Below are 13664 nucleotides of genomic sequence, written 5' to 3'. Positions count from 1 at the left end.
AAAAATAGAAGAAAAAATTAAAAAATAAACCACACAGTGATGTTTATCCCTAATCTTAGTAAACAGCAAAATATACCCGACAGACTGTGCACGACCCTGCCTTCCAGTAAACCGGACTCGGCTGCGATCTTCAGTCCAAGAACACCTTCTGTCATTTCTGACTCTTACTTAGGGCACGGTGAAACTACATTGGTGAAGTGAAACGTTCTGATTAATGTTGGGGTTTACTAAGCATTAGTTAATTATGTGATCTTGGATATTTGGTTATATTTAGAAAATTAGACTTCTTAGTTATTTGTAAAAAATTCAGTGTAGTTTTATTTGAGGCAAAAAGATGTAACAATGTGTATAAACTCACTTTAGAGGACTTAAAAGATCAAAATATGACATGTTTTACCTCTATGGAATCCGAAAAATGGCTTTGGTATAAGAAATTTGGTACATGCTAGCATGTCCCAATTAGAAATGTTATACATTGATCTTTTTGGTCCCACTAGAACTCAAAGTTTGGGAGAAAAGCGTTATGCCTTGGTAGTGGTTGATGACTACTCTAGATAAGGATGGATTCTTTTTCTAGCTCTCAAAAATGATGCATTTTATGCATTCTCTTCTCTATGTAAAAAGATTCAAAATGAAAAGGATTTGAAAATTGCCCATATAAGAAGTGATCATGGAAAAAAAATTTGAAAATCAAGATTTTGAAATCTTTTGTGATGAACTTGGAATTTCTCATAAATTTTCATGTCCTAGAACCCCTCAACAAAATGGGGATGTTGAAAGGAGAAATAGAAGTCTACAAAAAATGACTATGGTTAAAGAAAACCCGTTATGAGCTATGGAAAGGAACTCGAGTTTACTCAAAAGAATACAAGACCTTAGAAAAGAAGGACAAACAACAAGGATAGTACTCATGAGAATTTGAAAGAATTGTTGAAATCACAATTAAACAAGGACGTACAAGCAATGATGTGCGCTGGAAAGAAAAATCAATTTGCAATATTAAGAATAACTGACGAATCAAAGAATTCCGATAGGAACAATAAGAGGAAAAATAGTGCATTAATTCAAAACGAATTCAAACTGAGTCAAAGAAGTATGAGATCTATAGGAGAAGAGGGACTAAAGCCAATGGTGACGCTCACAATTTCTAAGAGTGTGATTAAAAACACCCTTGAATACATTGTATATAAAGAATAAAAAGCTTAAGGGAAATTATTTCATGTTCCGAAAGAAAAGGTATGCAACAAACATTTTGCAAAAGAATGACAAAAGTATAAATGTTGCGTCATGTTAGAACAAGTGCAAGTTGAAAAAAATAGATTATGCAAAGTTTGAAAAATAAAAACTAGTTTGGCTAAGAGCAAAAATATTTTCTCAAGTGTCTTGAATGATGTTTAGGTGCATAATCACAGAAAAGCATGTATCAGAAACTGTAATATGGTTTGGTTATACCAAAACTTCTTTAAAAAGGGTTTTAAAATAAAACTCCAAGAGGATACTTGAAATCATAACCTTATAAAGATATTTAAGAATATTGAGATATGCTAAAGAAGGAAATCAGTTCACATCTCAAAAAAGCAGCTTAAATCAAATGAATTCGGATAGGAATCGCAAAGCACGTCAAATCAAACAAGTTTTCAACTGATTCGAAAAAATACAAAGTTCATAAAGAAAGATAACTCAATCCAATAGCAAACTCTCAAAGATTTCAATGATCACTCTGATGCATCAAATATTTCAAAATTACATCAAAGAGTACATGAGTCAAGAAGAGTTTAAACAGATAAAGGCAGATACCCCAAGAAATTTAGGCAGACATATACAATTAAGATCAAACGAGAATGCTTACGAACAAAATAATAGGGTTGTAAAATAATTTTCAAATTATTTTCCAAAAAAAAAATCTCAAACAAGAATTTCAAGAAAAATCATGAAAGAATAAAATAAGTAACTGAGTAACCTCAAGAAGCAACATCTATCATTTCCCAAACGCTGCGATATGCGTTACTTATTACTTCTATTTTGTCTATGATAACTCGTTAGCATTCTCATATACATAAACTATTAGTGATAAGTTGGTTAAAATTAATACCTTGAAGTATGCAATGATAGACTAACGACATTAATCAATAGACAGTCATGTACTTAAAGCTCTAACTCGTCATCTGGACAAGACCTATAATATGACAAACGCTCAGAGTATGCAATTGAAGTATAGTCAGTCTATTTCTCAGGTTCTACAGGAAAGACTGCTCTGATACCATAATGTAACACTCTTACAATAAGAATGTCACACTTTCGGTTACGCCACTCTGATAGCGAGGATATTACGACGACTTCTATAGGAGCCTTTAACTCAAAACCGTATCGTTGTTTTCTTGAAAAAAAACTAAAAGTTCTTTATCTGTTTACAAACATGCATATATAAAAAAATTCAATCACAATCTTCATATATATCATTACAAGTAATTTACAAATATACCAGACATACATATCATTACAAATCACGACTCCTATCTTTTTTACAAAAAATATATAAGAAGGTGAGGAAAAAATTATATCTAAGATATATACAACACAATCAGAGACGCAGAAAAAACTCCTTAAACTCTTCATATGTCTTGAAAACAAAAATCTGTAGGAGGTGAGAACCTAACCACACGGTCTCACCAGCAGAATTCCAGAATTGTTATAAGAAGCTATATAAAAAAATTCGTCTTATGAATATTTTTGAAAATCAATAATTACTTATCAAAAATCCAAAATTTGTATTTTAATTTTATAAAAAGTCAATCAAACATAATATCTAAAAGGTTTCACTACCTACCAAAGAACCATTATCACCAAACTTACCACTGAGTCATCCAATCACGGCCTCTAGCCCAAACATAACGAAATCATGGCCTCCGACCCAACACAATTCAAATCACGGCCTCCATCCCAACACAAAATTAAATCATCACTCAAATCACCATATTCCAAACCAACCAGTCACAATCACAAGTAATAAAGTTCAAACACAATCAAGAGCAATTATAGCAAGTATGACATTTAGTAGTTAAACATAAATATTCACATATGCAAACTAAATATAATATGTACACCAAACAATGTCCCATAGATGCATATGACGCATGCCTGTCCTACTGGTCATGACTCACGTGTTGGTTAAACTGCAAGAACCCGACACATTCGGTAGCTAACTCGGATATCGTCTCTCTGTTGTGCATCTCCAAGAGGCATATAATCGGAGGATTAGTAGCTTACCACCTTCTCCTAGAGGCAGACATCAGGGGGCATAAATCGTGGGATAAATGCTCTACCACCTTTTCCTGGTGAGGCCGTGCCATATAGATTGGGGGATTAGTGCCCTACCACCTTACAACCAGATAGAGAACCATGGGAGTAACCGGGATTAACCACTGCCCTTACCTTGGATCTCGAACAAGCGAGATTAACCACCGTCCTTGTTCGGAGCAAAACTCAGCTCAGTATGCAAGCGGGATTGACCTCAGCCCTTGCCAGCACAATGAATCATATCACAATCAGACTCAATTCATAATCATAATCATAATCATAATCAAAACATAAGTTTTTATACTCATTTTTATCTCAAGTCAAAATCATTCTTGGCCTATTTACTTTCAATAGTAATATCCATTTTATTCACCTCACACCGAGGATCACCTTTTTCTCAAATCATTTTCCTTTAAAACCAATACTACTTTTTGTAATATTTTCCAAAACCTCCAAAGAAACTTTACTTAAAATCAGTTCTTATTTCATAAAACTCGATTCTCATTTAACCAAAATTTTCCAAGTTAACTTCAAAATCGCTTCAAGTTTAAACCTCTTTCAAAAGACTAAAAAAATTATTTATTCTCAAATCAATCACTTAATAAATTTAAATAAGAATTTATTAATTAAACCGCCCAGCAAAGTCTCTAGACTTTAGGGGAGTGACAACCAATCTCATTTTTAATCAAACTTCCAAAAATTTTTCCAAAACAATTTCCAGCTTCACTTTTAAGTTAAGACATTTTCAAAAAGTCTTGAAATCTATTTCATTTTCACCAAATCAAGTTCAAATACTTTAACTCCTATAAAACTTCTCAAAACAGAATACTTCAGTCAAATTAACCAACTTCAACTTCTTTTCAAGCTCAAAACTTTTTGTCAAAGACTCGAAAATCGTTTATTCTTAAATACACACTTACATTACTTTATTGTTCATTAAAATCCTCAAAACACCACTCTTTAATTCATATCAATTCAATAAAACTTATTTTCGTTCAATTAAATACCTCAATCATAATTCTTTTTACAATCAACCAAACCAAAGTAAGTTAAATCTCCAATTCACTTCTATTATGTAGTTTTTTTTTTCTAAAACTCCTCAAAAAATAATCCTTAAACCAAAATTAATCAAACAAAAAATCATTTCTTTATTTCAAGATTTCCCTCCAAAAGAGACTTAAATATAATTTAATTTCACCAATCAATCCCAATGATTTATATTCACTTAAATACTTATAAAAATTTCGGCAGTACCTCCCCTAAAACTAGGATTTTACCACCCTTCAAAGGTTCCGTCCAAACCACATTTCTCAATCTTTCTCAACAGGTTCAAAACCAAACCATTCCTCAATATAGACGTACAAATCAGACTTTCAATACAAAACCCTTGCTGAAAATGAGTTTACAAATAAAAATAAATAATATTTTATACCCTGAATTTTTCCTTTCTAAATAAAGTTTGAATTTTCTTCTATCTTCGTTGTAACTCTTATAGCCGTTTAGCTTAAATGAGGACCAAAATAACTTTCAATTTTTTTGAGAAATTGCCTTTGGACCTTAGCCTTATTTAATTTCGTTTTCGAACCTCACATATTCTACCTATAACTTGGAAAATTGTTTTAAAGTAATGCAACTTAATTCTCTTCCGAGTTTTATTGTATGGAACTTGAAAAGTTTTTCATTCTTCACGAGAAATGCATTCAAAAGTATTTTTTTAATCCTACTACCGAGTCCTGTGAGCTCTATCTTTGGTTTTAGACATTCTTCTTCTGTAAACTTCATATTTCGTGACTCGACTTGATTTTGTTTCAAACTACTGCACTACTCTTCTTTTTACTATTCCTATCGGATGTCGTTGATTCAGGAGTCATTCTTGAGATTGTCAAACTAATTTTCTTTCTGGCACTCTTCATTCTTTGTGCATCCCTGATTACTTGTGATATCAACAATCCTTTCAAGCTCTTGCAGATTTTGTCCTTGCCGCTTGTCCTTTTCCAAGGTCTTGTATCCTTTCGAATAAACTTGAGGATTGCTTTAGAGTCACGTGCGACCTTTAGGTATAATAAGTGATGCATTAGTTCTTTAATACATAGTTCATGTATGTGGAAGGTGAAGCTTGTAAGTATGCAATGTTACAAGAAGTTGTGGGAGTTCAGGTTCTCGCGAAGGAGTTTGCGGGTTTTAGACTTGTGACGGGTTATAGGGTTGTGAAGTGACTGATGGAGTTGGGAAGTTGAAGTTTTGAAGTTGGTACGAGATTTGTGCGCAGAGGTTATCCTGTTTGTTTATGTCAACATGTTTTTCAAACTTTTGCCACCTAGATACCCCCTTTATTTTTGCAAACACCTAACTTGAACACTTGCACCTTTTTGTGGTTCAAGTTTTGGTAAAATAGTAGCCCCAAGTGACATCTTTGTTTTGAACCATCTTATAACTTTTGCTTTAGACCACAGTTTTCCCTGACACCTAAGTTCTACGAGTTATCCGGTATTTGGAAAATTATATGCATATATATATGCCAAAACTTATGCTTTTCTAAAGTATACAAAAGTAAAGTATTAAAAACTATTTTAGTATTTTGCGTATTAAGTTAATTTTCGAGGACGAAAATTTTTATAAGTGGGGTAGGATGTAACACCCCAAATTTTAAAAAGTTATTAATAAATTATTATGATTTATTATAATTACTTAAGATTATATTTTTGAAACTTTATATATAAACTGGACAAATTCTTATGTATAACTTAGAATTTTTATAATTTAAAATAATGAGTATTTTATATGTCTTAATTTTAATATTTTTAACCTCATTTTATAAACGAAGGAGAATTAATTTACTTATCTCCTATTTTTATTATATTATTATTTAAATAAAAATAATTTACAGATTTGGTAATTTAAAAGGTATTTTTAAGATGAATACTTTAAACATAAATTGATTTTTAATTATTATTCTATCTTTTCATTTATTTTATAAAATTACATTATTATCCCTATTTTTATTAAAATTTTCTAAACCACCCCAAACCCTAACCCAATACACTTGCCCTTACTCACTCACTAACACACACACACACACACACATAGAGTACCCCACCCACACAATCAGCACATATACACACAAACAATACACTTACTCATTAACACACACACACACAGTGAATGAAAGGGAAAAAGAAAGAAAGGGAAGGAAGAGAGGGAGATCCGAGGGTGAGGGTTGCGAGAGGAGAGGGAGAGCACCGGGGAAGGGGGAGCCGTAGCGCCACCAGCGCGTTGCTCAGGATTGCCGCCTCACCATAGCCGTCGTTTTGTCGCCATTCGTGCCAGCGCCGAAGAGACCGTGCGGGGAAGAGAGACGCGCGAAGGAGAGGAGGCCGCGGGTTGCCGGTCAGTCCCCGAGCCGCCTCCAGAACCGCGAAGAGAAGGAGTCGCGCTCGTCCAGTCGCGTCACTGTCTGTGAAGTCCTCGCCGTCAGCTGTGTCGTCACTGCCGCGTTCTGTTCCGTGGTCACCTTCGCGGAGGTCCTTGTCGCCGTTACTGCTCGCATCTTGCTGCCGCCGCGGGGTAGTCGTCATGCCGCCATCAGATATCTGAACTGAGGAGGAAAAGAACGTTGTCTCGCTGTGCACCGCTGTTCCGAGAACCACCGTCGCCTCTGCCGCCGAGAAACGCCACTCCCGTCGTTGAATCCTTTGTCTTGGTAAGCGTTCTCGTGCCGAAAAGCCCTTTTAATCGCTATTATGTTACCTTATGCTGAGTTGCGGCGTTGTCTGTCATAGAGTTGTGTATCGGTGCTTGTGTATCGTGCTCGGAGTTGCGGCTGCTTCATTTTGTCATTTCAGTAAGTAAGTGTGTTTCGAAAACCCTCGCGTTAGTGTTCTGTTATGTGTACTAAAGTCTTTGCGATATTAATGTGTTAGAAGTTAGTAACCGAGGTTGTATGTTGTGTTTTAAAGCTGTTTTTGCTATTAAGAAAGCAAGCGGAGTTGAGGTTTTGGTTGCCATTGATCTCGGGTCGAGACGAAAGGATTTCTGAGAGGTGTTTGGGTTATGGTTTCGACTTATCGAGGTAGGGGTTTCTTTCTAAAAACTCAATTTTATATTTGGAATTGTTATAATTATATATTGATGAGAGAATTACCCTTTTTAGTGATTGTATAAGTCTTATGCATCGACTGGCTGTTTTTGAATGATAATGATTGTTTGTTTGATTGAATTATTATTGGTTTTGTTAAAGAGATGGGTGGTGAATCTGTTTCTTTAAAGTTTCGAAATGAGTTTGATTGTTGAAAAAAATTTGATTTTGGGTTGGTTTAATTTGGAAATGGTTTGGTTGGGACCCGGAGAGAGTGGCAAAGTCCAAGTTTTATGGAAGGTGCTGCCGAAATTCCTATGAAATCTGAGGTTTTATTTGAAATGTTAATTGGAAAATCATAAATTTAAGGCTGGTACTATTTTACTTGAATTATTTAAAGTAATGAATTGTGTTTTGAAATGGCTTGTTGAAGAGAGAACTATGATTTAGCTTTATTTATTAAGAAAGGTATTATATTTTTGGGAGCAAGACCCCCTAGAAGAAACTTATGTTTTAAGTTGTTTTAAATGTGAAAAGGATTTATGTTCCTGAAATCAACTTGAGGATTTCAATTGGAGGAGTTTACGTGCTTGTAAAAGAAGATGAATTTCGATTGATAAAACCTCATTTTTACAACGTTTTAGAAAGAAGTTTAAAGTATTCTTTAAATTCTGAATTTTGCTCCGAGCCGTTGGGAACGCTTCCGATTTTATCAGGCAATTGAAAGTGGTTTTTGGCCTAAGTAAAAGAAATGGTTTTTGAAATTGTTTAGAGTAATTGATTACCTGATTTGGTTTGGCTTGAAATTTGTTTTATTTATTCAAATTAAAAAGCTAAGGTTTTAAAGATTTTAAATAAATTTGAGGAAATGAGTTATGTTATTCTCCCCTAAAGTCTTGAGACTCTGCTGAGGAATTTTGTTACCAAATCCTATTTTAGGGTGAACGATTTTGAATCTCTCAAAAGAGACTTTTAAATTGGTATGGTTTTTGAAATTTTTTGGAAAGATGTTGATGAGGGCGATTGTGTTTTAAAAAGGGAAATTTACGTTTGACAAAAAGAGGTTTATGAGCTTAAAATGATTTGAGAAATGAGAATTTTAAAGTTAAGACTGAGATGGATTGATTTTTGGTTTCCAAGTAAAGAGATTTGAGAAAAAGTGACTTATGGCTTGAATGATGATGAATAAATGAACTTGTTGCTTTTGCACTTCTTTTATCTGAGATACTAGTTTTCCTGGGTAAAGTACCGTGACTTGCCACCATGTGTTCCAGGTTGAAACTCGATACTCTATTGACCCTACGACGTAAGGGTGACCGAGCACGTATAAATTTCCAGGAATGGTACCCCCATTGAGCGATTTGATATATATATATATATATATATATATATATATATATATATATATATGAGAAAAAGCTATGCATAGACTCATGGGGTCGGGGGACAGCCCAAGGGTTTAGCAAACCGGACTTGTCGGGTTGGCTTGATAACCAACAGATGAGACTAATTAGCCATAGGGCAGACATTCATCATATGCATCTACGTGATATTGTTTGGGTGTGCATATTGTAATTAGTTTGCCTACATGAATAATTATGTCTAATTGCTAATTGCTTGATTGTGTTTGAACATTCTTACTTGTGTTTGTGACTGAAAACTGGTTGGATTGTGGTGGATTGACTGTTGATTGAAATGTTTGGGCTTATGGCCGTGATTGATTATGTGATGGGCCGAAGGCCGTGAAAGGTTTGTGTTTTTAGTTTAGAGTATTACACACATAATCACAAAAATATATTTTTCACATCAATATCTATTTATAATAATTCCGTAGTATAAAATATGTTTTAAGAAAAATCCCTACCTCAATCGCTACTCAACTATGCAAACTCTCTTTTTATTCTTATTTCATAGCAGCGGCATCAGCTCTAACTGTTTCCCACAGTAGCAACAGCCACGAACATAGCATGAAATAATGGTACTCACCCTACGACATAAAATATACCTCAAAATCTTCAACAAACTATAACAGAACACTAATGGCGAGGGTTTGGGAATAGAAATACTTAGTATAATATAAAATGAACAAAGGAATGGAGCAGTAGAAGCCCGGCCGGCCCTCACAGGTAGGAACAAAACCTGCCAAAAGCAACGAAAAACTAGGACGAGGCAAAACAGTAGCTCAGTGATGACAAAAAATCTCAGCGGCAACTGCAGCAACAATGCAGTGACAACAACATCCCGGAAATCAAAAGAATGAAAACTAAAAGCAAGAACACCCTTACCAGCGGCAGTATCTTACTCAGTCAATTCTGACAGCGTTTCCCGGTGACTACAGCGCCGTTTTCTAGCAACATAGGCACGGTGGTGTGTGTAACACCCTAATATTCAAATCCTTATGCTCGAGTCATAAGTCAATGATATTACGGTGGTACGACTCTCAGGTGGATTTTTAATATATAAATATAGGTAATTTCGAAAAGAGTATTAATCGAGAAGCCTGAAAAGAGTAGAAATAAAATCGCGAAGACGTATCACTCACGTTTCGACAACAAAAGATAAACCGTGAAGCCGAAAATGATATACGGACAAGGCGTAGAGGAGATTAAGAGATAGATAACAGATAGATATATATAACATAAGTAAATAGCCACTAGTCGCGACCCGCAAAGTTTAGGCCGGCTAGGGTACAGTATGAAAGTAGATGACAACAGTATATCCTAATCTCTCCCAAAGGAAACATAAGAGCCTCTATAGGCAAGTTCCAAAAGAGTTCAAATACATAATATAATCTTTTCAAAACATAGGTGGAGAGATTCTAATCAAACACAAAGTAGAGGAAATAAAGATCTTCGCCGTCTCTCAGACGACCCACAACTCACTTCTGAGCACCTGGACCTGTATCTGAAAAACAAGAGATATATACGGAATGAGAACCCCAGGCCCATGGGTTCTCAGTACGGTAAAAGTGCCAAATAAATACAATGCACTGCAATAAAAACTCACCAAGCATCCTAAACTCCTTTTCACCAAGTATCCAGCCTAGATTCTCACTAATCTATAAATAGGCATCTGTCGTAAGGGAATACTAAATCTAGATCACATCTCATATGACTCCCAACTCGCTGACTCTCCCACGAATCAGATTTCAGAATCATAAACAAAGCCATCATCAGTCGTGCTGTCTCAGCAATTCTATATCAATATATCATGCCTTCCCTGGAACTAGTGAAACCACATCACTGCGTCTACCCAGGGAGCTCAAATCATCTCAACTAATGATCACCATCATCATGCAATCGAATCATCAATTCATCTCATCAAGAACAGCCCTCAACCTCCACCGACACCAACATGAGGGGCCTCTCAGTTGTACAAACACAAGCAATACAGGCAAGTAATACACAATTAGGGTACAAGTAGAACAAGTAGCACATAATCAGGTAACTTAGCATATATAATGTAGAAATCCAAAACAAATAGGCAAACCCAAACAATTCAAACATATGCAAATGATGAATGCCTGCCCTATGGCTGATGATATCATCTGTCGGTTATCAAGCTAACCCGACATGTCCGGTAGCTAACCCGGGCACAGTCTCTCTGTTGCGTATTAATATCATTAGAGGGAATATGTGCCCTGTCACCATTAGAGGGTATCTGTGCCCTGTCGCCATTAGAGGGTATCTGCGCCCTGTCGCCATTAGAGGGTATCTGCGCCCTGTCGCCATTAGAGGGTATCTAACTCTCTGGAAAATAGCTGGGCATTCGGTACAGCGCATCGACGTGCCCGCGCACACCACGCGCACGCGTGGATGGTGCTTTCTGGAAGAACGGCGCGCACGCGCCAGGTGCGCCTACGCGCGTAGGGTCGTTCTGCTAAAATTTTCTAAGTTAAAAGCTGCAAAATTTACAGATTCAACCCCCAATCTTCCGACGGACATAACTCTCTCATTTTAAATCGTTTTTCACCCGTCTTTCGAACGGCATGGACATCCCGGATCAAATTTCATTTCTAAATAAATTTGGCAGAAAACAGAGATCCGTAGTCCAGGTTATGTCCCGTCAAAGTATGCCCCAAAACCATGTTTCCATACAAAACCACAAAGTGCCATTTTCAAAACAAGTCATTTTCAACTCTTTTCAAAATCAATCAAAACATGCCAATTTCAGCCTTTTCTTTGAAATCAATCAAAATATACCAAAATCAACATCAAGCCTCCTCAACTCGCACGTTGGCACTTTCTCAAACTCAAACACATTTACATATCATATACTCTTTCTCATGCCAAATTTCAACAACACTATTTCCAATCAACCATCATTATTTTCACAATCCAAACTTAATCCTAGGGGCATCTAGCCTAGGAATTCTCATCACAACACACGGTACTTAAATGAAACTTAAACCGTACCTCTTGTAGCCAAACCAATTGAGCCTCTTCTTTGGAAGTCTTCACCAACCTTAGCTCCAAGCCTCACCAAAGCTCCTCAAGCAATACCAATCTCCCAATTGTGCACCAACATCACCAAATACACTAACATAACCAATTTCACATACATACATCAACCTAGGGCTCATAAAAATGACAAGTTACAAGGGTTTGATCACTTCTTACCTCAGCCCATATGAAGTAGGGATAGAACCCACTTAGAATCCATGTTGGAGTATCCCTAAACACCCAAAATCACAAGATTTCAACACTAATTATCCAAAAACGTGTAATAGTGGGAAATTTCGAAAACTGGGCAGAGATGAATGGAATACTCACCATAAAACTTAGATAGAATTGTAGAGGATGAGAAGAGTGATGCGTGGCCGCAAACGGCTCGTCAATCGGAGCTCCGTAGCTCAAGTTATGGTGGTTTGAAGATCAAAGAGAGTTAGGTTTTCTCTCTTCTCTTCTCTCTTCCCAATTTCAGCGCCCAACACCCCTTCTTTAGGGCAAAATGAGCTGAAATACTCATAACTAATGTTTATATATGTTGGGTCTTGGGCCCACTTAGGCCCGGTTAACTTATTTTTGCCCATTGGCCCAATTTTGGGCCAAAACCTTTAAGATTAGCGCTCTAAATTGCACTTTAAATATTTCTACCTTCCCTAATTATAGTTCCTCATTTATTAATCTTATTTACTCATAATCAATTTTCTCAACTGTAGTACCAGACAGATCTCAGCCGGTACTGCCGGTCAAAATTCCACTGTGCGCTTTTACGCAGAAAACTATGTTTTCCGACTCGGAAAAATTCACTGAATCCAAATATCATATTTGAATTATCAAATTCCAATTGCCAAATCTTCCAACCATATTCGCTCTTATTTAACTTATTATTTAATTAATTTCGGTTAGACCGGGTATTACAGTGTGGCTGCGGCAACGACGGTGACAGATGGCCCCCCTTCCATTGCATTTTCCTCTCCCTCAGTTTAGTTCAGCGATAGGCTTGGCCCCACCCATGACGGCGATAGTCCCCCACGCCCGCGACTGTTACGGCAGCGGCTTCTCGCGACTGCAGCGGAGCACGACGGCGGCGGCCTCTTTCCTCCTCACGTTTTGCCTGTGAGCTTTCTCTTCTCCTTCAACAATGGCGACAATGATCCTTTCCAATGGAGGCGATGCGTGGCTCGACGGCGTCCTCTCTCTCTCGCTCGTCTTCTTCCTCCTCCTCGGTGACAACGACGGCCATGCGTGATGGCGGCTCAATGGGCATAAAAGAGATGGCAATGGGGTGGCTCATTGGTTCGGCAGTGGCGACAATCTCCCTCTCTGTCGGCGACATTCTTCTTCCTCTATTTCTCTCCTCTCTCTCGGCTGTGTGTGTTTCTGTGTGGTGTGAGCTTTGGGAAAGGGGGTGGTGGCTGTTGAGGAGAAAAGGAAGGGTGAAGGAGTGTGTTTGTATATAGTTAGGGTTATGATTTTGTTTAGGGAAAAGGATGAGGGTAGGTTAGTAATTTCTAATAAAAAAAGGGATGATGTAGTAATTGAAAATTGATTTTAATCTAACAAAATTATCTTTAAAGAAAATATTATTTATTCATCAATTTACAAATTATTTTTAAATAAATACTCAAAATTTAAAATTAGAAGTAACTAAATAAAAATTCCTTTAAAATCATAAATAAATATCATAATCTAATTTCTAAAAGTCTAGGGTCTTAAACTGCGACTTCCTCCCTCGCGTCGCGTAGCCCAGTCGACCACCGCAACTTCCTAGATCCTCGCATCAAGCAGCCCCGCTGAACGCCGCATCTCCCTCCGTCGTGACGTGCAGAGCCCTCCCTCTTCCTCTC

This window comes from Arachis ipaensis, chromosome B03 (assembly GCF_000816755.2).
Source record: "Arachis ipaensis cultivar K30076 chromosome B03, Araip1.1, whole genome shotgun sequence".
In the NCBI taxonomy this organism is placed as follows: domain Eukaryota; kingdom Viridiplantae; phylum Streptophyta; class Magnoliopsida; order Fabales; family Fabaceae; genus Arachis; species Arachis ipaensis.
Note: the sequence above shows the minus strand (reverse complement) of the source record.